General features: G+C 54.7%; 2 long non-coding RNA genes and 1 pseudogene across 2 annotated transcripts; all 3 read left to right on the forward strand.

Annotated features, from left to right (window-relative positions):
* The first annotated feature begins 11,852 nt into the window (after nucleotides 1–11,852).
* On the forward strand, nucleotides 11,853–15,461 carry LOC134759267 (uncharacterized). Its single transcript, XR_010135346.1, has 3 exons — nucleotides 11,853–11,907; nucleotides 12,031–13,270; nucleotides 13,804–15,461. It is a non-coding gene; the product is annotated as an uncharacterized lncRNA (long non-coding RNA).
* An 80-nt stretch (nucleotides 15,462–15,541) lies between these two features.
* LOC134759266 (uncharacterized) lies at nucleotides 15,542–19,752 on the forward strand. Its single transcript, XR_010135345.1, has 3 exons — nucleotides 15,542–16,322; nucleotides 18,552–18,609; nucleotides 18,703–19,752. It is a non-coding gene; the product is annotated as an uncharacterized lncRNA (long non-coding RNA).
* A 1,376-nt stretch (nucleotides 19,753–21,128) lies between these two features.
* The window catches only part of LOC115931430 (putative uncharacterized protein FLJ44672), a 54,041-nt pseudogene continuing 48,512 nt past the window's right edge, over nucleotides 21,129–26,657 (forward strand).

A 26,657-nucleotide genomic window follows, 5' to 3' on the forward strand; every position in this document is an offset into this window, starting at 1 on the left:
TAGGGTCAGGGCTAGGGCCCAGGTTTAGGCTTGTTTTAGGGTCACGGCCAGGTCCCAGGGTTAGGGTTCTTTTAGGGCCAGGTCCCATGGTTAGGGTTTTACAGTCAGGGCCAGGGCCCACAGTTAGGGTATTAGGCTCAGCGCAAGGGCCCAGGGTTAGGGTTTTAGACTCAGGGCCATGTCCCAGGGTTAGGGTTTTAGGGTCAGGGCCTGGGCCCAGGGTTAGGTTTTTGCGGTCAGGGCCCAGGGTTAGGGTTTTAGGGTCAGGGCCCAGGGTTAGGGTTTTAGGGTCAGGACCCAGTGTTAGAGTTTTAGGGTCATGGCCCAGGGTTAGGGTTTAGGGTCAGGGCCCAGGGTTAGGGTGATTTCCAGGAAGTGACCTCACAGTGACTCAAGCTACCCCTTACTGTTGATTGTGATGTAATGCCAGCTGAGGCACATGCCTTGGGAGCTAAGTGGTTGCTGCCCTTGACTACTATGAAGACTGGTGTGGGAAGGGTCGCTTTGGATGCACTTGAGCAGGGGTCCCCAATCCCTGAGCCATGGAGCCATAAGGAGCCACACAGCAGGTGAGTGGTGTCGAGTGAGGGAGTGAGGGAAGCTTCGTCTGTATTTACAGCCACTCCCCTTTGCTCACATTCCCGCCTGAGCTCCACCTTCTCAGATGAGCAGCAGCATTAGATTCTCATAGGAGAACGCACCCTGTTCTGAACCGTGCATGTGAGGGATCTAGGTTGCACTGTGCTTATGAGAATCTAATACCTATTGATCTGTCACTTTCTCCCATCACGCTCAGGTGGGACCATCCAGTTTCAGGAAAACAAGCTTAACACGCCCACTGATTCTACATTATGGTGAGTTCTATAATTATTTATTATATATTCCAGTGTAATAATGGAAATGAAGTGCCTAATAAACGTAAATGTGCTTAAATCTTTTGGCCCAGCTCCTACCTCCCGGCAGCCTCGCCAGGCCCAGAACTCTCTCCAGTCAGCCTCTACAGACCAAGCTCATGACTCACAATGGCCTATTGAGGCCCATACCCTACCTCACGGCAGTCTCTGCAGATGAGCCTACTGCCTCACAACAGCCTCCAGAGGCACAGCTCCATCGTTACAATGGCCTGTTTAGACCCAGCTCCTGCCTCCCAGCCTTCTCTCCAGGCCCTGAACTTTCTCCGTAAGTTGAGGTAGCTGGGACTGTAGGTATACATGACGATACTTGGCTAATTTTTAAATTGTTTTGCAGACATGGGGTCTCACTTTGTTGGCCAGGCTGGTGTCAAACTAATGGCCTCAAGTGACCCTTCCACCCCTGCCTCCCATCCTCGAGGTATGTGCCACCACAAGGGGCACTTGTTCAATTTTCTAAAAAAAAAATTTCTAAAGTAAGGCTGTGGGATGATGGCAGGAAGATAAAAGAAAAACAGAAGAATAAGTTAAAATGACTTATTCACACATATTCTTTTGACAGCAAGAAGAACTTTTAGTATATACATTCCTTACAAACAAACAAATGGCAGATAAACAATGTTGTATAGGAACTTCAACACACACTGTACAATATTCCCACTTTGCTGACGTAAGTTATGGAAATTTCGTGGTTTCCTTGAGTGTCGCTACCAGTATTTTGCTTCTCTGATGATTTTTATCAACTTCCTCATCTGTTAACTTCTCTCCAAAGTATGTCATGTCACGACATACTGCCGCTGCACGAACACGGCCAGTGTCTTCCTATTAAACATGAAGAAAGCTTTCCTAATTTCTCTTTTTACTCTCTGTCTTTGTGTTCTGCATTTTCCTTACTTTTATTGTCAGAAACTCCAGAAAGTCAATCGTACTAATTTATCACGATTTGCTTTATTAATTGATACTATGCTTATATGGAATTTTGCCCAACAGACCTCATTACAATTTGGGCCAGGGCCCAGGGTTCGGGTTGTTTTAGGGTCAGGGCCAGGGCCCAGGGCTAGGGGTGTTTTAGGGTCAGGGCCCAGAGTTAGGGTTGTTTTAGGGTCAGGGCCCAGGGTTAGGGTTGTTTAAGGGTCAGGGCCCAGGGTTAGGGTTGTTTTAGGGTCAGGGCCCAGGGTTAGTGTTGTTTTAGGGTCAGGGCCCAGGGTCAGTGTTGTTTTAGGGTCAGGGCCCAGTGTTAGGGTTGTTTTAGGGTCAGGGCCCAGGGTTGTGGTTGTTTTAGGGTCAGGGCCCAGGGTAGGGTTGTTTTAGGGTCAGGACCCACGATTAGATTTTTAGGATCAGGGTCAGGGTCCAGGGTTAGGGTTTTAGGGTAAGGGCCAGGGCCCAGGGTTAGGGTTTTAGGCTCAGGGCCAGGGCCCAGGGTTAGGGTTTTAGGCTCAGGGCTAGGGCCCAGGGTTAGGGATTTAGGATCAGGGTCAGGGCCCAGGGTTAGGGTTTTAGGCTCAGGGCCAGGGCCCAGGGTTAGTGTTTTAGAGTCAGGGCCAGGGCCCAGGGTTAGGGTTGTTTTAGGCTCAGGGCCAGGGCCCATGGTTAGGGTTGTTTTAGGGTCAGGGCCAGGGCCCAGGGTTAGGGTTGTTTTAGGGTCAGGACCAGGGCCCAGGGTTAGGGTTGTTTTAGGGTCAGGGCCAGGGCCCAGTGTTAGGTTTGTTTTAGGGTCAGGGCCAGGGCCCAGGGTTAGGTTTGTTTTAGGGTCAGGGCCCAGAGTTAGGGTTTTAGGCTCAGGGCCAGGGCCTCGGGTTAGGGTTTTAGGCTCAGGGCCATGGCCCAGGGTTAGGGTTAATTAAGGGTCAGGGCCAGGGCCCAGGTTTAGGGTTGATTTAGGGTCAGGGCCAGAGCCCAGGTTTAGGTTTGTTGTACGGTCAGGGCCAGGGCCCAGTGTTAGGGTTGTTTCAGGATCAGGGCCCTGAGTTAGGGTTGTTTCAGGGTCAGGGCCCAGGGTTAGGGTTTTTTCAGGCTGAGGGCCCAGGGTTTTGGTTGTTTTAGGGTCAGGGCCCAGGGTTAGGGTTGTTTTAGGGTCAGGGCCCAGGGATAGGGTTGTTTCAGGGTCAGGGACCAGGGTTAGGGTTGTTTCAGGGTCAGGGCCCAGGGTTAGGGTTGTTTCAGGGTCAGGGCCCTGGGTTAGAGTTGTTTCAGGGTCAGGGCCCAGGGTTAGGGTTGTTTTAGGGTCAGGTCCTTGGCGCAGGTTTAGGGTTGATTTAGTGCAAGGGCCAAGGGTTAGGGTTGTTTTAGGGTCTGGCCAGGGCCCAGGGTTAGGGTTGTTTTAGGTCAGGGCCAGGGCCCAGGGATAGGGTTGTTTTAGGGTCAGGGCCAGGGCCCACGTTTAGGGTTGTTTTAGGGTCAGGGCCAGGGCCTAGGGTTAGGCTTGTTTTAGGGTCAGGTCGAGCGCCCACGGTTAGGCTTGTTTTAGGGTCAGGGTCAGGGCCAGGGCCCAGTGTTAGGCTTGTTTTAGCGTCAGGGCTAGGGCCCAGGGTTAAGGTTGTTTTAGGGTCAGGGCCAGGGCCCAGGGTTAGGCTTTTTTTAGGTTCAGGGCCAGCGCCCAGGGTTAGGGTTATTTTAGGGTCAGTGCCCTGGGTTAGTGTTGTTTTAGGGTCAGTGCCCAGGGTTAGGGTTGTTTTAGGGTCAGGGCCAGGGCCCAGGGTTAGGGTTGTTTTAGGGTCAGGGCTAGGGCCCAGGTTTAGGCTTGTTTTAGGGTCACTGCCATGTCCCAGGGTTAGGGTTCTTTTAGGGCCAGGTCCCATGGTTAGGGTTTTACAGTCAGGGCCAGGGCCCACAGTTAGGGTGTTAGGCTCAGCGCAAGGGCCCAGGGTTAGGGTTTTAGGCTCAGGGCCATGTCCCAGGGTTAGGGTTTTAGGGTCAGGGCCTGGGCCCAGGGTTAGGTTTTTACGGTCAGGGCCCAGGGTTAGGGTTTTAGGGTCAGGGCCCAGGGTTAGGGTTTTAGGGTCAGGACCCAGTGTTAGGGTTTTAGGGTCATGGCCCAGGGTTAGGGTTTTAGGGTCAGGGCCCAGGATTTGGGTGATTTCCAGGAAGTGACCTCACAGTGACTCAAGCTACCACTTACTGTTGATTGTGATGAAATGCCAGCTGAGGCACATGCCTTGGGAGCTAAGTGGTTGCTGCCCTTGACTACTATGAAGACTGGTGTGGGAAGGGTCGCTTTGGATGCACTTGAGCAGGGGTCCCCAATCCCTGAGCCATGGAGCCGTAAGGAGCCACACAGCAGGTGAGTGGTGTCGAGTGAGGGAGTGAGGGAAGCTTCGTCTGTATTTACAGCCACTCCCCTTTGCTCACATTCCCACCTGAGCTCCACCTTCTCAGATGAGCAGCAGCATTAGATTCTCATAGGAGAACGCACCCTGTTGTGAACCGTGCATGTGAGGGATCTAGGTTGCGCTGTGCTTATGAGAATCTAATACCTATTGATCTGTCACTTTCTCCCATCACGCTCAGGTGGGACCATCCAGTTTCAGGAAAACAAGCTTAACACGCCCACTGATTCTACATTATGGTGAGTTCTATAATTATTTTGTTATATATTCCAGTGTAATAATGGAAATGAAGTGCCTAATAAACGTAAATGTGCTTAAATCTTTTGGCCCAGCTCCTACCTCCCGGCAGCCTCGCCAGGCCCAGAACTCTCTCCAGTCAGCCTCTACAGACCAAGCTCATGACTCACAATGGCCTATTGAGGCCCATACCCTACCTCACGGCAGTCTCCGCAGATGAGCCTACTGCCTCACAACAGCCTCCACAGGCACAGCTCCATCGTTACAGTGGTCTCTTTAGACCCAGCTCCTGCCTCCCAGCCTTCTCTCCAGGCCCTGAACATTCTCCGTAAGTTGAGGTAGCTGGGACTGTAGGTATACATGACGATACTTGGCTAATTTTTAAATTGTTTTGCAGACATGGGGTCTCACTTTGTTGGCCAGGCTGGTGTCAAACTAATGGCCTCAAGTGACCCTTCCACCCCTGCCTCCCATCCTCGAGGTATGTGCCACCACAAGGGGCACTTGTTCAATTTTCTAAAGAAAAAATTTCTAAAGTAAGGCTGTGGGATGATGGCAGGAAGATAAAAGAAAAACAGAAGAATAAGTTAAAATGACTTATTCACACATATTCTTTTGACAGCAAGAAGAACTTTTAGTATATACATTCCTTACAAACAAACAAACGGCAGATAAACAATGTTGTATAGGAACTTCAACACACACTGTACAATATTCCCACTTTGCTGACATAAGTTATGGAAATTTCGTGGTTTCCTTGAGTGTCGCTACCAGTATTTTGCTCCTCTGACGATTTTTATCAACTTCCTCATCTGTTAACTTCTCTCCAAAGTATGTCATGTCACGACATACTGCCGCTGCACGAACACGGCCAGTGTCTTCCTATTAAACATGTAGAACGCTTTCCTAATTTCTCCTTTTACTCTCTGTCTTTGTGTTCTGCATTTTCCTTTCTTTTATTGTCAGAAACTCCAGAAAGTCAATCGTACTAATTTATCACGATTTGCTTTATTAACTGATACTATGCTTATATGGAATTTTGCCCAACAGACCTCATTACAATTTGGGCCAGGGCCCAGGGTTCGGGTTGTTTTAGGGTCAGGGCCAGGGCCCAGGGCTAGGGGTGTTTTAGGGTCAGGGCCAGGGCCCAAAGTTAGGGTTGTTTTAGGGTCAGGGCCCAGGGTTAGGGTTTTAGGCTCAGGGCCAGGGCCCAGGGTTAGGGTTTTAGGCTCAGGGTCAGTGCCCACGGTTAGGGTTTTAGGCTCAGGGCCAGGGCCCAGGGTTAGGGTTTTAGGGTCAGGGCCAGGGCCCAGGGTTAGGGTTTTAGGCTCAGGGCCAGGGCCCAGGGTTAGGGTTTTAGGCTCGGGGCCAGGGCCCAGGGTTAGGGTTTTAGGGTCAGGGCCAGGGCCCAGGGTTAGGGTTTTAGGCTCAGGGCCAGGGCCCAGGGTTAGGGTTTTAGGATCAGTGCCAGGGCCCAGGGTTAGGGTTTTAGGGTCAGGTCCAGGGCCCAGGGTTAGTGTTTTAGGGTCAGGTCCAGGGCCCAGGGTTAGGGTTTTAGGGTTAGGGCCAGTGCCCAGGGTTAGGGTTTTAGGGTCAGGGCCAGGGCCGAGGGTTAGGGTTTCAGGGTCAGGGCCAGGGCCCAGGGTTAGGGTTTCAGGGTCAGGGCCAGGGCCCAGGGTTAGGGTTTTAGGGTCAGGGCCTGGGCCCAGGGTTAGGTTTTTAGGGTCAGTGCCCAGGGTTAGGGTTTTAGGGTCAGGGCCCAGGGTTAGGGTTTTAGGGTCAGGGCCCAGGGTTAGGGTTTTAGGGTCATGGCCCAGGGTTAGGGTTTTAGGGTCAGGGCCCAGGGTTAGGGTTGTTTTAGGGTCAGTGCCCAGGGTTAGGGTTGTTTTAGGGTCAGAGCCCAGGGTTAAGGTTGCTTCAGGGTCAGGGCCCAGGGTTAGGGTTGTTTCAGGGTCAGGGCCCAGGGTTAGGGTTTTAGGCTCAGGGCCAAGGCCCTGGGTTAGGGTTGTTTTAGGGTCAGGGCCAGGGCCCAGGGTTAGCGTTGTTTTAGGGTCAGGGCCAGGGCCCAGGGTTAGGGTTGTTTTAGGGTCAGGGCCAGGGCCCAAAGTTAGGGTTGTTTTAGGGTCAGGGCCCAGGGCTAGGGTTGTTTTACTGTCAGGGCCCAGGGTTAGGGTTGTTTTAGGGTCAGGGCCCAGGGTTAGGGTTGTTTTAAAGTCAGGGTCCAGGGTTAGGGTTGTTTTAGGGTTAGGGCCCAGGGTTAGGGTTTTAGGCTCAGGGCCAGGTCCGAGGGTTAGTGTTTTAGAGTCAGGGTCAGGGCCCAGGATTAGGGTTGTTTTAGGGTCAGGGCCAGGGCCCAGGGTTAGGGTTGTTTTAGGGTCAGGGCCAGGGCCCAGGGTTAGGGTTGTTTTAAAGTCAGGGTCCAGGGTTAGGGTTGTTTTAGGGTTAGGGCCCAGGGTGAGGGTTTTAGGCTCAGGGCCAGGTCCGAGGGTTAGTGTTTTAGAGTCAGGGTCAGGGCCCAGGATTAGGGTTGTTTTAGGGTCAGGGCCAGGGCCCAGGGTTAGGGTTGTTTTAGGGTCAGGGCCCAGAGTTAGGGTTTTAGGCTCAGGGCCAGGGTCCACGGTTTGGGTTTTAGGCTCAGGGCCATGGCCCAGGGTTAGGTTTATTTTAGGGTCAGGGCCAGGGCCCAGGTTTAGGGTTGTTTTATGGTCTGTGCCAGGGCCCAGGGTTAGGGTTGTTGTAGGGTCAGGGCCAGGGCCCAGGGTTAGGGTTGTTTTAGGATCAGTGCCCGGTCCCACGGTTAGGGTTGTTTTAGGGTCAGGGCCCAGGGTTAGGGTTGTTTTAGGGTCAGGGCCCAGGAATAGGGTTGTTTTAGGGTCAGGGCACAGGGTTAGGGTTGTTTTAGGGTCAGGGCCCCGGGTTAGGGTTGTTTTAGGGTCAGGGCCCAGGGTTAGGGTTGTTTCAGGGTCTGGGCCCAGGGTTAGGTTTGTTTCAGGGTCAGGGCCCAGGGTTAGCGTTGTTTCAGGGTCACGGCCCAGGGTTAGGGTTGTTTCAGGGTCAGGGCCCAGGGTTAGGATTGTTTGAGGGTCAGGGCCCAGGGTTAGGGTTGTTTCAGTGTCAGGGCCCAGGGTTAGGGTTGTTTCAGGGTCAGGGCCCAGGGTTAGGGTAATTTCAGGGTCAGGGCCCAGGGTTAGGGTTGATTCAGTGTCAGTGCCCAGGGTTAGGGTTGTTTCAGGGTCAGGGTCCAGGGTTAGGGTTGTTTTAGGGTCAGGGCCTAGGGTTAGGCTTGTTTTAGGGTCAGGGCCCAGGGTTAGGGTTGCTTTAGGGTCAGCGGCGAGGGTTAGGTTTGTTTTAGGGTCAGCGGCCAGGGTTAGGGTTGTTTTAGAGTCAGAGCCCAGGGTTAGGGTTGTTTTAGGGTCAGGGCCCAGGGTTAGGGTTGTTTTAGGGTCAGGGCCAAGGGTTAGGGTTGTTTTAGTGTTAGGGCCCAGGGTTGGGGTTGTTTTAGGTTCAGGGCCCAGGGTTAGGGTTGTTTTAGGGTCAGGGCCCACGGTTAGGGTTTTAGGATCTGGGCCAGGGCCCAGGGTTAGGGTTTAAGGCTCAGGGCCAGGGCCCAGGGTTTGGGTTGTAGGCTCAGGTCCAGGGCCCAGGGTTAGGGTTTTAGGCTCAGGGCCACGGCCCAGGGTTAGGGTTTTAGGCTCAGGGCCGGGGCCCAGGGTTAGGGTTTTAGGCTCAGGGCCGGGGCCCAGGGTTAGGGTTTTAGGCTCAGGGCCAGGTCCCAGGGTTAGTGTTTTAGAGTCAGGGTCAGGGCCCAGGGTTATGGTTGTTTTAGGGTCAGGGCCAGGGCCCAGGTTTAGGGTTGTTTTAGGGTGAGGGCCAGGGCCCAGGGTTAGGGTTGTTTTAGGGTCAGGTCCAGGGCCCACTGTTAGGGTTGTTTTAGGGTCAGGGCCTGGGCCAGGTTTAGGGTTGTTTTAGGGTCAGGGCCAGGGCCCAGGGTTAGGGTTGTTTTAGGGTCAGGGCCCTGGGTTAGGGTTTTAGGCTCAGGGCCAGGGCCCAGGGTTTGGGTTTTAGGCTCAGTTCCATGGCCCAGGGTTAGGTTTATTTTAGGGTCAGGTCCAGGGCCCAGGTTTAGGGTTGTTTTTTGGTCTGTGCCAGGGCCCAGGGTTAGGGTTGTTGTAGGGTCAGGGCCAGGGCCCAGGGTTAGGGTTGTTTTAGGATCAGTGCCCGGTCCCAGGGTTAGGGTTGTTTTAGGATCAGGGCCCAGGGTTAGGGTTGTTTTAGGGTCAGGGCCCAGGAATAGGGTTGTTTTAGGGTCAGGGCACAGGGTTAGGGTTGTTTTAGGGTAAGGGCCCAGGGTTAGGGTTGTTTTAGGGTCAGGGCCCAGGGTTAGGGTTTTAGGATCAGGGCCCGGGGCCCAGGGTTAGAGTTTTAGGGTCAGGGACCGGGGCCCAGGGTTAGGGCTTCAGGGTCAGGGCCCGGGGCCCAGGGTTAGGGCTTCAGGGCCAGGGCCCGGGGCCCAGGGTTAGGGCTTCAGGGCCAGGGCCCGGGGCCCAGGGTTAGGGCTTCAGGGTCAGGGCCCGGGGCCCAGGGTTAGGGCTTCCGGGTCAGGGCCCGGGGCCCAGGGTTAGGGCTTCAGGGTCCGGGCCCGGGGCCCAGGGTTAGGGTTTTAGGGTCAGGGCCCGGGGCCCAGGGTTAGGGTGATTTCCAGGAAGTGACCTCACAGTGACTCAGGCTACCACTTACTGTTGATTGTGATGAAATGCCAGCTGAGGCACATGCCTTGGCAGCTAATTGGTTGCTGCCCTTGACTACTATGAAGACTGGTGTGGGAAGGGTCGCTTTGGATGCACTTGAGCAGGGGTCCCCAACCCCTGAGCCATGGAGCCGTAAGGAGCCACACAGCAGGTGAGTGGTGTCGAGTGAGGGAGTGAGGGAAGCTTCGTCTGTATTTACAGCCACTCCCCTTTGCTCACATTCCCGCCTGAGCTCCACCTTCTCAGATGAGCAGCAGCATTAGATTCTCATAGGAGAACGCACCCTGTTGTGAACCGTGCATGTGAGGGATCTAGGTTGCGCTGTGCTTATGAGAATCTAATACCTATTGATCTGTCACTTTCTCCCATCACGCTCAGGTGGGACCATCCAGTTTCAGGAAAACAAGCTTAACACGCCCACTGATTCTACATTATGGTGAGTTCTATAATTATTTTATTATATATTCCAGTGTAATAATGGAAATGAAGTGCCTAATAAACGTAAATGTGCTTAAATCTTTTGGCCCAGCTCCTACCTCCCGGCAGCCTCGCCAGGCCCAGAACTCTCTCCAGTCAGCCTCTACAGACCAAGCTCATGACTCACAATGGCCTATTGAGGCCCATACCCTACCTCACGGCAGTCTCCGCAGATGAGCCTACTGCCTCACAACAGCCTCCACAGGCACAGCTCCATCGTTACAATGGCCTCTTTAGACCCAGCTCCTGCCTCCCAGCCTTCTCTCCAGGCCCTGAACTTTCTCCGTAAGTTGAGGTAGCTGGGACTGTAGGTATACATGACGATACTTGGCTAATTTTTAAATTGTTTTGCAGACATGGGGTCTCACTTTGTTGGCCAGGCTGCTGTCAAACTAATGGCCTCAAGTGACCCTTCCACCCCTGCCTCCCATCCTCGAGGTATGTGCCACCACAAGGGGCACTTGTTCAATTTTCTAAAGAAAAAATTTCTAAAGTAAGGCTGTGGGATGATGGCAGGAAGATAAAAGAAAAACAGAAGAATAAGTTAAAATGACTTATTCACACATATTCTTTTGACAGCAAGAAGAACTCTTAGTATATACATTCCTTACAAACAAACAAACGGCAGATAAACAATGTTGTATAGGAACTTCAACACACACTGTACAATCTTCCCACTTTGCTGACATAAGTTATGGAAATTTCGTGGTTTCCTTGAGTGTCGCTACCAGTATTTTGCTTCTCTGATGATTTTTATCAACTTCCTCATCTGTTAACTTCTCTCCAAAGTATGTCACGTCACGACATACTGCCGCTGCACGAACACGGCCAGTGTCTTCCTATTAAACATGTAGAATGCTTTCCTAATTTCTCTTTTTACTCTCTGTCTTTGTGTTCTGCATTTTCCTTACTTTTATTGTCAGAAACTCCAGAAAGTCAATCGTACTAATTTATCACGATTTGCTTTATTAATTGATACTATGCTTATATGGAATTTTGCCCAACAGACCTCATTACAATTTGGGCCACGGCCCAGGGTTAGGGTTGTTTTAGGGTCAGGGCCAGGGCCCAGGGTTAGGGTTGTTTTAGGGTCAGGGCCAGGGCCCAGGGCTAGGGGTGTTTTAGGGTCAGGGCCAGGGCCCAAAGTTAGGGTTGTTTTAGGGTCAGGGCCCAGGGTTAGGGTTTTAGGCTCAGGGCCAGTGCCCAGGGTTAGGGTTTTAGGCTCAGGGCCAGGGCCCAGGGTTAGGGTTTTAGGCTCAGGGCCAGGGCCCAGGGTTAGGGTTTTAGGGTCAGGGCCAGGGCCCAGGGTTAGGGTTTTAGGCTCAGGGCCAGGGCCCAGGGTTAGGGTTTTAGGATCAGTGCCAGGGCCCAGGGTTAGGGTTTTAGGGTCAGGTCCAGGGCCCAGGGTTAGGGTTTTAGGGTTAGGGCCAGTGCCCAGGGTTAGGGTTTTAGGGTCAGGGCCTGGGCCCAGGGTTAGGGTTTTAGGGTCAGGGCCAGGGCCCAGGGTTAGGGTTTTAGGGTCAGGGTCAGGGCCCAGGGTTAGGGTTTTAGGGTCAGGGCCTGGGCCCAGGGTTAGGTTTTTAGGGTCAGGGCCCAGGGTCTGGGTTTTAGGGTCAGCGCCCAGGGTTAGGGTTTTAGGGTCAGGACCCAGGGTTAGGGTTTTAGGGTCATGGCCCAGGGTTAGGGTTTTAGGGTCAGGGCCCAGGGTTAGGGTGATTTCCAGGAAGTGACCTCACAGTGACTCAAGCTACCACTTACTGTTGATTGTGATGAAATGCCAGCTGAGGCACATGCCTTGGGGGCTAAGTGGTTGCTGCCCTTGACTACTATGAAGACTGGTGTGGGAAGGGTCACTTTGGATGCACTTGAGCAGGGTTCCCCAACCCCTGAGCCATGGAGCCGTAAGGAGCCACACAGCAGGTGAGTGGTGTCGAGTGAGGGAGTGAGGGAAGCTTCGTCTGTATTTACAGCCACTCCCCTTTGCTCACATTCCCGCCTGAGCTCCACCTTCTCAGATGAGCAGCAGCATTAGATTCTCATAGGAGAACGCACCCTGTTGTGAACCGTGCATGTGAGGGATCTAGGTTGCGCTGTTCTTATGAGAATCTAATACCTATTGATCTGTCACTTTCTCCCATCACGCTCAGGTGGGACCATCCAGTTTCAGGAAAACAAGCTTAACACGCCCACTGATTCTACATTATGGTGAGTTGTATAGTTATTTTATTATATATCGGATATATAATACGTATATATATATTTAGATATATGTAATAATGGAAATAAAGTGCCTAATAAATGTAAATGTGCTTAAATCTTTTTAAGCAGATTCTTCAGGCCCAGCGTCTGCCTCACTGTGGACCCCCCAAGCCAAGCTCCCAACCTTTCAGCAGCTTCTACACACCCAGCTCCCGCCTGCCAGTGGCCTCTTCAGGCCCATGGTGCTCATTCCTCACAACAGCCTTTCCAGTCCCAGTTTTTCCCTTCCGGCGGCCTCTCCGGGCTGAGAACCTCCTCAAGTCGGCCTCTCCAGACCCACTTGCACCCTCCAGGCGTCCTCTCCGGGCCAAGCTCCTCTTCCTGGCTGTGTCTCCAGGCCCGACTCCTGCCTCTCAACAACGTCTTTGGACTCAGTGCCTACCCATCTCCTGGCGTCCTTGGTCGGCCCACAGCTTCCTCAAGCCAAGCTCCCCAGGCCCAGGTCAGGCCTCACGGTGCCCCCTCCACGATGAGCTCCTGCCCTCCAATGGCACCTGCAGGCCCCAAATGGTCTCCGGTCGGTGGGCTCCTCCACGCCAAGCTTGGGCCTCCCGGTGACCTCTGCAGGCCCAAGTTGTCCTGAAGTCAGCATCTCCCAGCCGTGCCTCCCAGCAAGTAAGCAAGCTCTTTTGGCTCAACTCCTGCCCAGCTCCCAACCGCCTTTGTAGGTCCCGAACTTTCTCCAGCCAAGTTCTTTGGGCCTCATTCCTGCCGCCCGGTGGCCTGTACGGGCCCAGCAATGGTTGGAGAACGGCCTCTGCAGGTCCCGCTCTTGCCTCCCAGGGGCCTCTCCAGGCCCAGCTCTCGCCCCCACGGCGGCCACCCGGGGCCAAGTCCCTGCCTGCCTCCCAGCAGCCCGCATGCGGCCCAGCTCCTCCCTCACGGTGGCCTGTTGATGCCCATGCCTCTGGTACCCTGCCCAGAGGCATGAGCCCCTGCCACACACTGGCTCCTCCCACGCTGAGAGAGGTCAGCGTGAGCCCTTGCCTCACACCGGCCCCTCCCACGCTGAGAGAGGTCAGCGTGAGCCCCTTGCCTCACATCGGCCCCTCCCACGCTGAGAGAGGTCGGCGTGAGCCCTTGACTCACACCGGCCCCTCCCACGGTGAGAGAGGTCAGCGTCACCCCCTTACCTCACACCGGCCCCTCCCACGCTGAGAGAGGTCGGCGTGAGCCCTTGCCTCACACCGGCCCCTCCCATGGTGAGAGAGGTCAGCGTCAGCCTCTTGCCTCACACCGGCCCCTCCCACGCTGAGAGAGGTCGGCGTGAGCCCCTTGCCTCACACCCGCCCCTCCCACGCTGAGAGAGGTCGGCGTGAGCCCCTTGCCTCACACTGGCCCCTCCCACGCTGAGAGAGGTCGGCGTGAGCCCCTTGCCTCACACCGGCCCCTCCCACGCTGAGAGAGGTCAGCATGAGCCCCTTGCCTCACACCGGCCCCTCCCACACAGAAGAGGTCGGCGTGAGCCCTTGACTCACACCGGCCCCTCCCACGCTGAGAGAGGTCAGCATGAGCCCCTTGCCTCACACCGGCCCCTCCCACACAGAAGAGGTCGGCGTGAGCCCTTGACTCACACCGGACCCTCCCACGGTGAGAGAGGTCAGCGTCACCCCCTTGCCTCACACCGGCCACTCCCACGTTGAGGGAGGTCAGCGTCAGCCCCTTGCCTCACACCGGCCCCTCCCACGCTGAGAGAGGTCAGCGTGAGCCCTTGCCTCACAGCGGCCCCTCCCACGGTGAGAGAGGTCAGCGTCAGCCCCTTGCCTCACACCGGCCCCTCCCACGCTGAGAGAGGTCAGTGTGAGCCCTTGCCTCACACCGGCCCCTCCCACGCTGAGAGAGGTCGGCGTGAGCCCCTTGCCTCACACCGGCCCCTCCCACGCTGAGAGAGGTCGGCGTGAGCCCTTGCCTCACACCGGCCCCTCCCACGCTGAGAGAGGTCATCGTCAGCCCCTTGCCTCACACCGGCCCCTCCCACGCTGAGAGAGGTCGGTGTGAGCCCTTGCCTCACACCGGCCCCTCCCACGGTGAGAGAGGTCGGCGTCAGCCCCTTGCCTCACACCGGCCCCTCCCACGCTGAGAGAGGTCGGTGTGAGCCCTTGCCTCACACCGGCCCCTCCCACGGTGAGAGAGGTCGGCGTCAGCCCCTTGCCTCACACCGGCCCCTCCCACGCTGAGAGAGGTCAGTGTGAGCCCTTGCCTCACACCGGCCCCTCCCACGCTGAGAGAGGTCAGCGTGAGCCCCTTGCCTCACACCGGCCCCTCCCACGCTGAGAGAGGTCAGTGTGAGCCCTTGCCTCACACCGGCCCCTCCCACGGTGAGAGAGGTCGGCGTCAGCCCCTTGCCTCACACCGGCCCCTCCCACGCTGAGAGAGGTCGGCGTGAGCCCTTGCCTCACACCGGCCCCTCCCACGCTGAGAGAGGTCAGCGTGACCCCCTGCCTCAACAGGCCACCGTGAGGGAGGAGCAGGGTCGCACGCGGGCTGCTGTGAGGCAGGCAGCGACTTGGGCCTGGGAGGTCGTGGTGGGGTGAGAGCTGGGCTTGGAGACTCCCCTGGGAGGCAACAGCGGGGCCTACAGACTCTGTTCTCCAGCCGGAGCTGGGACTGTTCAGGTACTGGGAGGTGGGATGTGGGTCTGAAGAGCTTGGTTGCAGAAACTTCGGGGTCTACAAACGCAGGCGGGAGCTGAGCCAAAAAAGGTTGTTTGCTGGGAGGCGGGAGATGCAGCCAGGAGAAACAGCTCTGCCTGCAGAGGCCGCCATGCGGGAGGCGGAGGCCGGGCCTCCTCAAATCGGCCTCTCCAGACCCACTTGCAGCCTCCCGGCATCCTCTCCGGGCCCAGCTCTTCCTCCCGGCTGCGTCTCCAGGCCTGACTCTGGCCTCCCAACAACGTCTTTGGACTCAGCTCCTGCCCAGCTCCCAGCAGGCCCAAGTCGTCGTCAAGTCGGCCTGGAATTGGGCCCGGAAGAGCAGCAAGTCGGCCTCCCCGGGCCCAGCTCCGTCCTCTCGGCGGCCTCTCCAGGTGCAAAACTTCCTCGAGTCAGCCTCTCCAGGCCCCGCTCCTCCTGCCTCCCAGTGGCCTCTTTCAGCCCAGACCAGCTCATGGCTCTTGGCGGCCTTCCCAGGCCCCGCTTTTGACTTTTGGTGGCCTCTTCAGGCCCAGAACTTGACCTCCAGTGGGCCTTTGCAGGCCCGGCCTCCTGCCTCTCGAAGGCCTGCACGGGCCCGGACTCACAGCGGACTCACAGCGGACTCTCCATGCCCAGCTAGCTCTCGCCTCATTGCGGCCTCCCGAGTCCAAAGCTCCTGCCTCTCGGCCGCTTCGGCAGGCCCAGCTCCCGCCTGCCAGTGGCCTCTTTAGGCCCAGCTCATTCCTCACAACGGCCTTCCCAGGCCCCGTTTTTCCCTTCCGGCAGCCTCTTGGCCTCTAATTTGTTTATCTTTTGTGTATAAATCCCAAAATATTGAATTTTGGAATATTTCCACCATTATGTAAATATTTTGGTAGGTGATTTATTTGGAGTGAGTTTCTGCACCAAGCCCAAATTTTTTTATTTTATTTCCCTTATTATTTGGTGTTAAACAGGTTTAATGACGGTCATGGCAACTGTTTGGCACAATGAAAAATATCGCCCATGATCAACGTGTTCTGTTCTGGGGAAGGGGGCAAAGGCAGGGTGAATCACTTTCTTAAAAAGTATAGCTCAAGTTGGGAGTGCAGAGGGAATGGGGAGAAAACCCTCCCGCTGCCTGTGTCGAAGTGCAGGAGCCCCCACCCCCATACTCACCTGAGTCCAGCCCCTCTGGGGAAAGAAGGGGTGCATGAACTCCCCCTAGTCCACAGGCACCTCCCTGTGGCCCAAGGCCCTCTTCACACTCCATCTTGTAGCCCCAACAGGAGCTATTTTCCGAAAAGTGAAAAGCTCTGAAGGTCCCACAATTCATGGTATGTACACCTCCCTCACCAGGGGCTGCAAAGTGGCCTGGAGCTCCATACTGAGTAGAAGTCTTTGGGCCAGAGTCAGCATCTGGCTGACGGTCCGGATATCCTGGTTGGAGTGACCCTGGTGCGCCCTGCCAGGGCCTGGTGCCGCTTGCTGAAGATCATGACCGCCACTCATGGGCCACCGATGTGGTCCTTGTCCCATTTGTTGGGGCTGCGTCCATCCTTCTCAGAAGATGAGTCCTGTTCCTTGCGCAGGGCACTGAGGGACTGGGCCTGACATCATCTGAGTGGTAGAGGCAACTGGGTGTCAGGAGACATGATGGAGAGGAAAGCATCATCATGGTCATTCTCTGTCTCACTGTCCAGCAGGGACTCCCCTGAGGGGCCCAGGGCTCCTCCTCCATGGTGGGAGGTGAGCTTTTAACAGGTTCCACCACCCCCAAAGTGTGTGGGGTTGCGGGCCCTGGGCTTTCAGGGCAGGTGGCTCCAGGGGGCCGCCCAGGGTCAACACTCCCTGTGCCACCTGGTGGATGCTCATGAGCAACAGCTGCCAACTTGGCAGGTTGTTTTCTCTGGTTGGAGGCCACTGAGTAACTGGCAGGTTGCTGGGCCTCGTGTGGCTGCAGGGAGGGGTCAGGAAGGGGATGGAGTACCAGGGGAACACGGCCACAGAGTGACCTTCCACATTCCTCCACACGAACATGCTGACGCCACGGGAGGCCTCACTGAATGCAGGCCTGGGGGCCGAGTACTTGGTCCGGGCAGGGAGTTCCTGGCAGGGGCTCACACCTCACCCCCTCCTCAGCCCAGGTGGCTTGGGCCCAGAGAAGTGGGGGTTGGAGAGGAGCAGAAGACCAGGCCTCAAGTTTTGTTTTTTTTGTTTGTTTTTTTGTTTTTGAAATGTAGTTTGACTCTTGTCACCCAGGCTGGAGTGCAGTGGCACGATCTCAGTGGCCTTCATACCTGGCTAATTTTTTGTATTTTTACTGGGGGTGGGGTTTTGCCATGTTGGCCAGGCTGGTCTTGACCTCCCGACCTCAGGTGATCCACCCACCTCAGCCTCCCAAAATGGGATTACGGGCATGAGCCACTGCTCCCAACTTCATTCATTTTTACTTGAAAAACTCCGTTAATCATTTTTTTAAGGTAGACCTAGTGGTCCTGAATGCCCTCAGCTTTGTTTGTCGAGGAAGCACGTTATTTCTTTTTTCTCTCTGAAGGACAGCTTTGTCAGACATAGTATTAGTTGCTGGCACTTTTTTTCTTTCAGCACTTTGAATCTATTATTCGATTCTGTCCTGACCTGCAAAGTTTCTTTAACTTTTGACTATTTGATTATATTGTGACTTGGTGAGTATCTATTTGGTTTGAACCTCTTTAGGAATCTTTAAGCTTCATGGATTTAGATGTCCAAATCTTTCCCATGATTTAGGCAGTCTTCAGCCATTCTTTAAATAAGCTTTCTTCTCCTTTCTCTACTTTCCTTCTCAAACTCCCATAACCTGACAATGGTTTGCCTAATGGTGTCTTGTTGGCTTTCTTTTCTCTGTCTTTTCTTCTTCTTTTTTTTTTTTTTTTGAGACAGAGTCATGCTCTGTCACCCAGGCTGGAGTGCAATGTGTGGTCTAGGCTCACTAGGGTTAGGGTTAGGGTTTTAGGGTAAGGGCGAAGGGTTAGGGTTTTAGGGTAAGGGCGAAGGGTTAGGGTTTTAGGGTAAGGGCGAAGGGTTAGGGATTTAGGGTAAGGGCGAAGGGTTAGGGCTTTAGGGTCAGGGCCCAGGGTCAGGGATTTAGGGTCAGGGTGAAGGGTTAGGGTTTTAGGGTCAGGGCCCAGGGTTAGGATTTTAGGGTCAGGGCCCAGGGTTAGGGTTTTAGGGTCAGGGCCAGGGCCCAGGGTTAGGGTCTTAGGGTCAGGGCCCAGGGCCCAGGGTTAGAGTTTTAGGGTCAGGGACCGGGGCCCAGGGTTAGGGCTTCAGGATCACGGCCCGGGGCCCAGGGTTAGGGCTTCAGGGCCAGGGCCCGGGGCCCAGGGTTAGGGCTTCAGGGTCAGGGCCCGGGGCCCAGGGTTAGGGTTTTAGGATCAGGGCCCGGGGCCCAGGGTTAGGGCTTCAGGGTCAGGGCCCGGGGCCCAGGGTTAGGGCTTCAGGGTCCGGGCCCGGGGCCCAGGGTTAGGGTTTTAGGGTCAGGGCCCGGGGCCCAGGGTTAGGGTGATTTCCAGGAAGTGACCTCACAACGACTCAAGCTACCACTTACTGTTGATTGTGATGAAATGCCAGCTGAGGCACACGCCTTGGGAGCTAAGTGGTTGCTGCACTTGACTACTATGAAGACTGGTGTGGGAAGGGTCGCTTTGGATGCACTTGAGCAGGGGTCCCCAACCCCTGAGCCATGGAGCCGTAAGGAGCCACACAGCAGGTGAGTGGTGTCGAGTGAGGGAGTGAGGGAAGCTTCGTCTGTATTTACAGCCACTCCCCTTTGCTCACATTCCCGCCTGAGCTCCACCTTCTCAGATGAGCAGCAGCATTAGATTCTCATAGGAGAACGCACCCTGTTGTGAACCGTGCATGTGAGGGATCTAGGTTGCGCTGTTCTTATGAGAATCTAATACCTATTGATCTGTCACTTTCTCCCATCACGCTCAGGTGGGACCATCCAGTTTCAGGAAAACAAGCTTAACACGCCCACTGATTCTACATTATGGTGAGTTCTATAATTATTTTATTATATATTCCAGTGTAATAATGGAAATGAAGTGCCTAATAAACGTAAATGTGCTTAAATCTTTTGGCCCAGCTCCTACCTCCCGGCAGCCTCACCAGGCCCAGAACTCTCTCCAGTCAGCCTCTACAGACCAAGCTCATGACTCACAATGGCCTATTGAGGCCCATACCCTACCTCACGGCAGTCTCCGCAGATGAGCCTACTGCCTCACAACAGCCTCCACAGGCACAGCTCCATCGTTACAATGGCCTCTTTAGACCCAGCTCCTGCCTCCCAGCCTTCTCTCCAGGCCCTGAACTTTCTCCGTAAGTTGAGGTAGCTGGGACTGTAGGTATACATGACGATACTTGGCTAATTTTTAAATTGTTTTGCAGACATGGGGTCTCACTTTGTTGGCCAGGCTGCTGTCAAACTAATGGCCTCAAGTGACCCTTCCACCCCTGCCTCCCATCCTCGAGGTATGTGCCACCACAAGGGGCACTTGTTCAATTTTCTAAAGAAAAAATTTCTAAAGTAAGGCTGTGGGATGATGGCAGGAAGATAAAAGAAAAACAGAAGAATAAGTTAAAATGACTTATTCACACATATTCTTTTGACAGCAAGAAGAACTCTTAGTATATACATTCCTTACAAACAAAGAAACGGCAGATAAACAATGTTGTATAGGAACTTCAACACACACTGTACAATATTCCCACTTTGCTGACATAAGTTATGGAAATTTCGTGGTTTCCTTGAGTGTCGCTACCAGTATTTTGCTTCTCTGATGATTTTTATCAACTTCCTCATCTGTTAACTTCTCTCCAAAGTATGTCACGTCACGACATACTGCCGCTGCACGAACACGGCCAGTGTCTTCCTATTAAACATGTAGAATGCTTTCCTAATTTCTCTTTTTACTCTCTGTCTTTGTGTTCTGCATTTTCCTTACTTTTATTGTCAGAAACTCCAGAAAGTCAATCGTACTAATTTATCACGATTTGCTTTATTAATTTATACTATGCTTATATGGAATTTTGCCCAACAGACCTCATTACAATTTGGGCCAGGGCCCAGGGTTAGGGTTGTTTTAGGGTCAGGGCCAGGGCCCAGGGTTAGTGTTGTTTTAGGGTCAGGGCCAGGGCCCAGGGCTAGGGGCGTTTTAGGGTCAGGGCCAGGGCCCAAAGTTAGGGTTGTTTTAGGGTCAGGGCCCAGGGTTAGGGTTTTAGGCTCAGGGCCAGGGCCCAGGGTTAGGGATTTAGGCTCAGGGCCAGGGCCCAGGGTTAGGGTTTTAGGCTCAGGGCCAGGGCCCAGGGTTAGGGATTTAGGCTCAGGGCCAGGGCCCAGGGTTAGGGTTTTAGGCTCAGGGCCAGGGCCCAGGGTTAGGGTTTTAGGCTCAGGGCCAGGGCCCAGGGTTAGGGTTTTAGGGTCAGGGCCAGGGCCCAGGGTTAGGGTTTTAGGGTCAGGGCCAGGGCCCAGGGTTAGGGTTTTAGGCTCGGGGCCAGGGCCCAGGGTTAGGGTTTTAGGGTTAGGGCCAGGGCCCAGGGTTAGGGTTTTAGGCTCAGGGCCAGGGCCCAGGGTTAGGGTTTTAGGATCAATGCCAGGGCCCAGGGTTAGGGATTTAGGGTCAGGTCCAGGGCCCAGGGTTAGTGTTTTAGGGTTAGGGCCAGTGCCCATTGTTAGGGTTTTAGGGTCAGGGCCTGGGCCCAGGGTTAGGGTTTTAGGGTCAGGGCCAGGGCCCAGGGTTAGGGTTTTAGGGTCAGGGCCAGGGCCCAGGGTTAGGGTTTTAGGGTCAGGGCCTGGGCCCAGGGTTAGGTTTTTACGGTCAGGGCCCAGGGTTCGGGTTTTAGGGTCAGGTCCCAGGGTTAGGGTTTTAGGGTCAGGGCCCAGGGTTAGGGTTTTAGGGTCATGGCCCAGGGTTAGGGTTTTTGGGTCAGGGCCCAGGGTTAGGGTGATTTCCAGGAAGTGACCTCACAGTGACTCAGGCTACCACTTACTGTTGATTGTGATGAAATGCCAGCTGAGGCACATGCCTTGGGAGCTAATTGGTTGCTGCCCTTGACTACTATGAAGACTGTTGTGGGAAGGGTCGCTTCGGATGCACTTGAGCAGGGGTCCCCAACCCCTGAGCCATGGAGCCGTAAGGAGCCACACAGCAGGTGAGTGGTGTCGAGTGAGGGAGTGAGGGAAGCTTCGTCTGTATTTACAGCCACTCCCCTTTGCTCACATTCCCGCCTGAGCTCCACCTTCTCAGATGAGCAGCAGCATTAGATTCTCATAGGAGAACGCACCCTGTTGTGAACCGTGCATGTGAGGGATCTAGGTTGCGCTGTGCTTATGAGAATCTAATACCTATTGATCTGTCACTTTCTCCCATCACGCTTAGGTGGGACCATCCAGTTTCAGGAAAACAAGCTTAACACGCCCACTGATTCTACATTATGGTGAGTTCTATAATTATTTTATTATATATTCCAGTGTAATAATGGAAATGAAGTGCCTAATAAACGTAAATGTGCTTAAATCTTTTGGCCCAGCTCCTACCTCCCGGCAGCCTCGCCAGGCCCAGAACTCTCTCCAGTCAGCCTCTACAGACCAAGCTCATGACTCACAATGGCCTATTGAGGCCCATACCCTACCTCACGGCAGTCTCCGCAGATGAGCCTACTGCCTCACAACAGCCTCCACAGGCACAGCTCCATCGTTACAATGGCCTCTTTAGACCCAGCTCCTGCCGCCCAGCCTTCTCTCCAGGCCCTGAACTTTCTCCGTAAGTTGAGGTAGCTGGGACTGTAGGTATACATGACGATACTTGGCTAATTTTTAAATTGTTTTGCAGACATGGGGTCTCACTTTGTTGGCCAGGCTGCTGTCAAACTAATGGCCTCAAGTGACCCTTCCACCCCTGCCTCCCATCCTCGAGGTATGTGCCACCACAAGGGGCACTTGTTCAATTTTCTAAAGAAAAAATTTCTAAAGTAAGGCTGTGGATGATGGCAGGAAGATAAAAGAAAAACAGAAGAATAAGTTAAAATGACTTATTCACACATATTCTTTTGACAGCAAGAAGAACTGTTAGTATATACATTCCTTACAAACAAAGAAACGGCAGATAAACAATGTTGTATAGGAACTTCAACACACACTGTACAATCTTCCCACTTTGCTGACATAAGTTATGGAAATTTCGTGGTTTCCTTGAGTGTCGCTACCAGTATTTTGCGTCTCTTATGATTTTTATCAACTTCCTCATCTGTTAACTTCTCTCCAAAGTATGTCATGTCGTGACATACTGCCGCTGCAGGAACACGGCCACTGTCTTCCTATTAAACATATAGAATGCTTTCCTAATTTCTCTTTTTACTCTCTGTCTTTGTGTTCTGCATTTTCCTTACTTTTATTCTCAGAAACTCCAGAAATCAATCGTACTAATTTATCACGATTTGCTTTATTAATTTATACTATGCTTATATGGAATTTTGCCCAACAGACCTCATTACAATTTGGGCCAGGGCCCAGGGTTAGGGTTGTTTTAGGGTCAGGGCCAGGGCCCAGGGTTAGGGTTGTTTTAGGGTCAGGGGCAGGGCCCAGGGTTAGGGTTGTTTTAGGGACAAGGCTCGGGCCCAGGTTTAGGGTTGTTTTAGGGTCAGGGCCAGGGCCCAGTGTTAGGGTTGTTTTAGGGTCAGGACCTGGGCCCAGGGTTAGGCTTGTTTTAGTGCCAGGGCCCTGGGTTAGGGTTGTTTTAGGGTCAGGACGCAGGGTTAGGGTTGTTTTAGGGTCAGGGCCCAGGGTTAGTGTTGTTTTAGGGCGAGGGCCCAGGGTTGGGTTTGTTTTAGGGTCAGGGCCAGGGCCCAGGGTTATGGTGATTTTAGGGTCAGTGCCCAGGGTTAGGGTTGTTTTAGGGTCAGTGCCCAGGGTTAGGGTTGTTTTAGGTCATGGCCAGGGCCCAGGGATAGGGTTGTTTTAGGGTCAGGGCCAGGGCCCAGGGTTAGGGTTGTTTTAGGGACAGGGTCAGGGCCCAGGGTTAGGCTTGTTTTAGGGTCAGGTCCTGGGCCCACGGTTAGGCTTGTTTTAGAGTCAGGGCCAGGGCTCAGGATTAGGCTTGTTTTAGGGTCAAGGACAGTGCCCAGTGTTAGGGTTGTTTTAGGGTCAGGACCTGGGCCCAGTGTTAGGCTTGTTTTAGTTCCAGGGCCCAGGTTTAGGGTTGTTTTAGGTCAGGGCCAGGGCCCAGCGTTAGGGTTGTTTTACGGTCAGGGCCAGGGCCCAGGGTTAGGCTTGTTTTAGGGTCAGGGCCAGGTCCCAGGGTTAGGCTTGTTTTAGGGTCAGGGCCAGGGCCCAGGGTTAGGCTTGTTTTAGGGTCAGGGCCAGGGCCCAGGGTTAGGGTTGTTTTAGGGTCTGGGCCAGGGCCCAGGATTAGGCTTGTTTTAGGGTCAGGGCCAGGGCCCAGGGTTAGGCTTGTTTTAGGGTCAGGGACAGGGCCCAGGGTTAGGGTTGTTTTAGGGTCTGGGCCAGGGCCCAGGATTAGGCTTGTTTTAGGGTCAGGGCCAGGGCCCAGGGTTAGGCTTGTTTTAGGGTCAGGGCCAGGGCCCAGGGTTAGGCTTGTTTTAGGGTCAGGGCCAGGGCCCAGGGATAGGGTTGTTTTAGGGTCAAGGCCAGGGCCCAGTGTTAGGGTTGTTTTAGGGTCAGGGCCAGGGCACAGGGTTAGGCTTGTTTTAGGGTCAGGGCCAGGGCCCAGGGTTAGGGTTGTTTTAGGGTCAGGGCCAGGGCCCAGGGATAGAGTTGTTTTAGGGTCAGGGCCAGGGCCCACGGTTAGGGTTGTTTTAGGGTGAGGGCCAGGGACCAGGGTTAGGCTTGTTTTAGGGTCAGGGCCAGGGCCCAGCGTTAGGGTTGTTGTAGGTTCAGGGCCAGGGCCCAGGATTAGGCTTGTTTTAGGGTCAGGGCCAGGGCCCAGGGTTAGGCTTGTTTTAGTGCCAGGGCCCAGGGTTAGGGTTGTTTTAGGGTCAGGGCCAGGGCCCAGGGTTAGGGTTGTTTTAGTTTCAGGGCCAGGGCCCAGGTTTAGGCTTGTTTTAGGGTCAGGGCCAGGGCCCAGGGTTAGGATTGTTTTAGGGTCAGGGCCAGGGCCGAGCGTTAGGCTTGTTTTAGGGTCAGGGATAGGGCCCAGGGTTAGGGTTGTTTTAGGGTCCGGGCCAGGGCCCAGGGTTAGGCCTGTTTTAGGCTCTTGGCCAGGGCCCAGGGTTAGGGTTGTTTTAGGGTCTGGACCTGGGCCCAGTGTGAGGCTTGTTTTACTGCCAGGGCCCAGGGTTAGAGTTGTTTTAGGGTCAGGGCCATGGCCCAGGGTTAGGCTTGTTTTAGGTCAGCGCCAGGGCCCAGGATTAGGGTTGTTTTAGGGTCAGGGCCAGGGCCGTGGGTTAGGGTTGTTTTAGGGTCAGGGACAGGGCCCAGGGTTAGGGTTGTTTTAGGGTCAGGGCCAGGGCCCAGGGTTAGGCTTGTTTTTGGGTCAGGGCCAGGGCCCAGGGTTAGGCTTGTTTTAGGGTCATTGCCAGGGCCCAGGATTAGGGTTGTTTTAGGGTCAGGGCCAGGGCCCAGCGTTAGGGTTGTTTTAGGGTCAGGGCCAAGGCGCAGGGTTAGGGTCGTTTTAGGCTCAGGACCTGGGCCCAGGGTTAGGCTTATTTTAGTGCCAGGGCCCAGGGTTAGGGTTGTTTTAGGGTCATGGCCAGGGCCCAGGGTCAGGGTTGTTTTAGGTCAGGGTCAGGGCCCAGCATCAGGGTTGTTTTAGGGTCAGGGACAGGGCCCAGGTTTAGGGGTGTTTTAGGGTCAGGGCCAGGGCCCAGGGTAAGGGTTGTTTCAGTGTCAGGGCCAGGGCCCAGTGTTAGGGTTGTTTTAGGGTCAGGGCCAGGGTCCAGGGTAAGGGTTGTTTCAGTGTCAGGGCCAGGGCCCAGGGTTAGGGTTGTTTTAGGGTTAGGGCCAGGGCCCAGGGTTATGGTTATTTTAGGGTCAGTACCCAGGGTTAGGGATGTTTTAGTGTCAGTGCCCAGGGTTAGGGTTGTTTTAGGGTCAGGGCCAGGGCCCAGGGTTAGGCTTGTTTTAGGGTCAGGGCGAGGGCCCAGGGATAGGGTTTTTTTAGGGTCAGGGCCAGGGCCCAGGGTTAGGGTTATTTTAGGGTCAGGGTCAGGGCCCAGGGTTAGGCTTGTTTTAGGGTCAGGTCCAGGTCCCAGGTTTAGGGTTGTTTTAGGGTCAGGGCCAGGGCCCAGGGTTAGGCTTGTTTTAGGGTCAGGGCCAGGGCCCAGGGTTAGGGTTGTTTTAGGGTCAGGGCCAGGGCTCAGGGTTAGGCTTGTTTTAGGATCAGGGCCAGGGCCCACGGTTAGGGTTGCTTTAGGGTCAGGGCCAGGTCCCAGGTTTAGGCTTCTTTTAGGGTCAGGGCCAGGGCCCAGCATTAGGGTTGTTGTAGGTTCAGGGCCAGTGCCCAGGATTAGGCTTGTTTTAGGGTCAGGGACAGGGCCCAGGGTTAGGGTTGTTTTTGGGTCAGGGCCAGGGCCCAGCGTTAGGGTTGTTTTAGGGTCAGGGCTAGGGCCCAGGGTTAGGGTTGTTTTGGGGGCAGGACCTGGGCCCAAGGTTAGCCTTGTTTTAGTGCCAGGGCCCAGGGTCAGGGTTGATGTAGGTCAGGGCCAGGGCCCAGCATTAGGGTTGTTTTAGGGTCAGGGGCAGGGCCCAGGTTTAGGGGTGTTTTAGGGTCAGGGCCTGGGCCCAGGGTTAGGGTTGTTTTAGGTCAGGTCCAGGGCCAAGGGATACGTTTGTTTTAGGGTCAGGGCCAGGGCCCAGGGATAGAGTTGTTTTAGGGTCAGGGCCAGGGCCCAGGGTTAGGGTTGTTGTAGGGTCAGGGCCAGGGCCCAGGGTTAGGCTTGTTTTAGGGTCAGGGCCAGGGCCCAGGGGTAGGGTTGTTTTAGGTTCAGGGCCAGGGCCCAGGGTTAGGCTTGTTTTAGGGTCAGGGCCAGGGCCCAGGTTTAGGGTTGTTTTAGGGTCAGGGCCAGGGCCCAGGGTTAGGGTTGTTTTAGGGTCAGGGCCAGTGCCCAGCGTTTGGGTTGTTTTAGGTTCAGGGCCAGGGCCCAGGGTTAGGGTTGTTTTAGTGCCCGGGCCAAGGTTTAGGGTTTTTTTAGGGTCGGGGCCCAGGGTTAGGCTTGTTTTAGGATCAGGGCCCAGGGTTAGGGTTGTTTTAGGGTCAGGGCCCAGGGTTAGGTTTGTTTTAGGGTCAGGGCCCAGGGTTAGGGTTGTTTTAGGATCAGGGCCCAGGGTTAGGGTTGTTTAAGGGTCAGGTCCCAGGGTTAGGGTTGTTTTAGGGTCAGGACCCAGGGTTAGTGTTGTTTTAGGGTCAGGGCCCAGGGTTAGTGTTGTTTTATGGTCAGGGCCCAGTGTTAGGGTTGTTTTAGGCTCAGGGCCCAGGGTTGGGGTTGTTTTAGGGTCAGGGCCCAGGGTAGGGTTGTTTTAGGGTCAGGACCCACGATTAGATTTTTAGGATCAGGGTCAGGGCCCAGTTTTAGGGTTTTAGGGTAAGGGCCAGTGCCCAGGGTTAGGGTTTTAGGCTCAGGGCCAGGGCCCAGGGTTAGGGTTTTAGGCTCAGGGCTAGGGCCCAGGGTTTGGGTTTTAGGATCAGGGTCAGGGCCCAGGGTTAGGGTTGTTTTAGGGTCAGGGCCAGGGCCCAGGTTTAGGGTTGTTATAGGGTCAGGGTCAGGGCCAGGGCCCAGGGTTGGTGTTGTTTTAGGGTCAGGACCAGGGCCTAGGGTTAGGGTTGTTTTAGGGTCAGGGCCAGGCCCCAGTGTTAGGTTTGTTTTAGGGTCAGGGCCAGGGCCCAGGTTTAGGGTTGTTTTAGGGTCAGGGCCCAAAGTTCGGGTTTTAGGCTCAGGGCCAGGGCCTCGGGTTAGGGTTTTAGGCTCAGGGCCATGGCCCAGGGTTAGGGTTAATTAAGGGTCAGGGCCAGGGCCCAGGTTTAGGGTTGATTTAGGGTAAGGGCCAGGGCCCAGGTTTAGGGTTGTTGTACGGTCAGGGCCAGGGCC

This window comes from Gorilla gorilla, chromosome 8 (genome assembly GCF_029281585.2).
Source record: "Gorilla gorilla gorilla isolate KB3781 chromosome 8, NHGRI_mGorGor1-v2.1_pri, whole genome shotgun sequence".
Lineage (NCBI taxonomy): Eukaryota > Metazoa > Chordata > Mammalia > Primates > Hominidae > Gorilla > Gorilla gorilla.